We start from the raw sequence: 3,889 nt of genomic DNA, 5'->3' as shown, positions 1-3,889 counted from the left end.
TACCCAAATTCTTCATTTCCATATCCAAGGAAAATACATGGAGTTTCTTTATCATCCAACTTGGATCTTTGTTCCTTTGGAATATGCACATATGCTTTGTATCCAAACACCCTTAGATGTGAGTATGAAACATTCTTCTTAGACCATACTGTTTCTGGTATCTTGAATTTCAAAGGAATAGATGGCGACCTGTTTATGAGATAGCAGGCTGTGCGAACTGCTTCTCCCCAAAACTGTTTTGGCAACTTTGCCATCTTTAGCATGCATCTCACCTTTTCTACAATGGTGCGATTCATTCTCTCAGCCACACCATTGTGCTGCGGAGTTCCAGGCACTGTCTTCTCATGTCGAATACCATATTTGGTACAGTATGCTTTAAATTCCTTGGAGGTATACTCTCCCCCGTTATCAGAGCGAAGACATTCTAGCTTACTGTCTGTCTCTCTTTCTACCATGACATAGAACTCTTGAAAGTAATTGAATACCTGGTATTTTGTTCTCATAAAATAAACCCACACCTTTCTAGACGCATCATCAATAAATGTTAAAAAATATCGATTTCCACCCAATGACTCCACTTCAAAAGGACCACACACATCAGAATAAATCAAGTCTAACACATTATGTTTTCTTTCTGATGTCTGACTAAAAGAGACTCGATGTTGCTTACCAAATGGGCAGTAGTCGCATAGATCCAGAACCTCATCTTTGGTTGAGGGGATGTGCAGCTTCCTCACCAGAATTCGCAGTCCTTTCTCACTCATGTGCTCAAGGCGTTGATGCCACAGATTTAGAGAGCTTTCAGCTTGTACTGTATTCAAATCATCTTTGAGTACCTTCACATGTGTTCTGTACAATGAGTTCCACGACTTCCCTTTTGCTACAATCATTGATCCTTTGCTGAGTTTCCATTCACCACCACCAAGATAATGCTTGAATCCATCTTTGTCCAATGCATCACCTGATATCAAATTTAAACGCAAATCAGGAATATGCCGCACATCTTTCAGTGTTAACCGATGCCCCTGTTCTGTCTGCAAATAAATGTCACCAATACCCACAATGCTTGAGTGACTAGTATTACCCATCTTCACTGTACCAAGATCTCCAGCCTTGTACGTGGTGAAGAACTCTTTATTCGGTGTAGCATGATAGCAAGCACCTGTATCAACTATCCACTCAACTCCTTGGTGATCTTCTACATGTAGATATTGTTCCTTTTCACAAGAAAGAATAACTACATCCTCTGCAGTTACTGTGGCTGTGGTATTTCTGTTTTCATCATCTTTCTTCTGATTTTTGCCTTCATTCTGTAGTCTTTTCCAGGCTCTACAATTTTTCTTCATGTGACCTTCTTTACCACAATGATAACATTCTCTTCCCTTAGATTTTGATCTGCCTCTTGACTTGCTATGGCCCCTTGATTGTTGTCGGTGTTCAGCTCTTCCCCTGTTCTCTATGACTAGGGCCTATTCACTATTTGTATTAGTTGACTTCCTTCTTGTCTCCTCATTGAACAAGCTGCTAGTAACTATACTCATAGTAAGCACACCATTCGGAGCTGCATTACTAACTGTCACAACCAATGTCTCCCAACTGTCAGGCAATGATCCCAATAGCAATAAGGCTTGTAGCTCATCTTCTAAGGTCATCTCCATCACTGATAATTGATTAATCAAGCTCTGGAACTCGTTTAAATGCTCAACAACACCTGTGCCTTCTCTGAATTTCAGATTTACCAACTTTCGGATCAGAAACGCTTTGTTACCTGCCGTTTTCTGCTCATACAATGACTCTAGCTTCTTCCATAGCTCATGAGCACTTTTCTCACTTGCTACATGGTGATAAACACTATCATCAAGCCATTGTCTGATTGTGCCGACTGCTTTCCGGTTCAGTTTTATCCAATTAGCTTCAGCCATCTCTTTTGGCTTTGCACTATCTCCTTCAATTGGCTCATACAGATCCTTACAATAAAGGATGTCCTCCATTTTGGAATTCCAAATCTGCCAGTTATTGTTTATCAGCCTGATCATAGTGCTATTGCCTTCTATCTAAACCTGCGAAAAGCACTCTTCAATAGAAAGTAAACCTAACAGCTCTGATACCACTTGTTAGGAATTTCAAGTTGAATAATACTTTCCTATTGAAATCCATTGATCTGATTAATTTCACAAGTCAACCAAATCATACTAGCAGATCAGCAAAGTAATAAAGAACACCAGATTTACGTGGAAAACCCTCTCAACACGGAGGGTAAAAAACCACGGGGCAAAACCAACAGATTTCACTAATCAGTAAGAAACTGATACAATTGTTCTTCTCAACTTTAAACCTAAAGTTGAGGTATACATACAGAAAAACTAATTTCATTCAAACCCAAACAAATATAGGTTTGAGAAAACATGAAATTCCCTTTACAAATAAGAGAGAAATGAACCTGAGGGTAATCAAGACAAAGAATGTGATACTTTGTTCTCCTTCTCTTCTTCTTCCTCTATATCTTCTTCTCTTCTTATTCCTCTGTATTTTCTTCACTCTGTTTCTCTTGATCTCTTCACAGAACTCTCACTGAAAATTGTGATAAAGAGAGAAACAAAATTAGGGTTTATTTGGTTTTTATATTGCCTAATTGGGCTGGACCCATAAGGCCCAACAATATGGGTCGCCAGATTTCATCTTTTAAAATTTAAACATGTAATGTTGTTATAAAGGGGAACAACATTATATTAGCAGAAGTACATTTTTTTTAACTCTTGAGTTCTAGTATACACCCTTTAGATTCATTGTATTCTAAAAGAAAACTTATTTAATTATACACATCTAGTTTTATTAAGAAATACCTACAATATAAAGTTAGTGATATCAATCATTTTCATGTAAAGTATTATTAGTTATATTTTAATTCATTTTTTTTGTATCTTATATAAGACTCTTAATTAATATTTGAATTAGAGTGAAACTTATTTTTCATTGTACTTATATTAGAATAGATGCTAAATTAAAGAAAAAATATTAATATTCCAAAAGTTAATTTGATAAGATTATAGTTGTGTTTACAAATATATATTGTATCACTTAATTTAATAATATCCTAGACAAGCAAGGTCATTGTATAACTCAATTTAATCATATTATAACTCTTATATAAGATACTTGAAAAAATATTTGAATATTGGTTAAAAATGATTAGTTTTAAAAAAAATTATTAGTTTATAATTTACATTAATTTATTTTATGACAAATGAGGTTAAAAATTAATTATCTTGTTCCACATAACTGTGAAAGAATGTTAAGAAGTCCCACATCGGTACAAAAACAAAGAACAAGGAGAGAAAGATGTTATAAAAATAATTGTTAGCTAAGTTTATAGGCATACTTTTCTCGGCCTTTTGGCTAAGATCAAGTGTAGTATCTGTTCTTATCAGTTTAATATCTGATACGTGGGCCATCGTCTCACATGATATTAAATTGATTTTTTTAGGGGGAGTGGCCCATTACAGTAGCTTGCTATTGGGGCTGTTCAAGCGTCGCCTAAGCGTTGCACTTTTGCTTGGGCCTGGCGCATCCCACCAATGTGTAGTCCAAATTTTGATATCCTGTTTTAGGTCATGTATACTATTTAGTGTTTGATTTGTTTGTCAATTATTACTCTACATCTAGCCTAACAATTGAATAATGAAGGGTTATTCTATAAATAATTTATGGACAAAACCCAATGAATTCAAACACACTTCCTACTTAGACCAAACTGTAATGTGTGAATGTATTATGGATAGATGTAAGTGGAGACAAATATTTGTTATTTCCATAAAACGTATCCGGCTCTAGAATGATAATAATATGAAGCAAATAAACAAAACATACCTAGTTTATTGTCACTAGGTCT

At 35.4% G+C, this 3,889-nt stretch overlaps 1 non-coding gene across 1 annotated transcript; it reads left to right on the top strand.

The window, feature by feature from the left end:
• Positions 1 to 3,375: 3,375 nt before the first annotated feature.
• Positions 3,376 to 3,573, top strand: LOC124923238. Its single transcript, XR_007098238.1, has one exon. It is a non-coding gene; the product is annotated as a U2 spliceosomal RNA (small nuclear RNA).
• Positions 3,574 to 3,889: the final 316 nt, after the last annotated feature.

This window comes from Impatiens glandulifera, chromosome 1, assembly GCF_907164915.1.
Source record: "Impatiens glandulifera chromosome 1, dImpGla2.1, whole genome shotgun sequence".
Classification (NCBI taxonomy): Eukaryota; Viridiplantae; Streptophyta; class Magnoliopsida; order Ericales; family Balsaminaceae; genus Impatiens; species Impatiens glandulifera.
Note: the sequence above shows the minus strand (reverse complement) of the source record. Positions and strands in the feature narration are given on the sequence as shown.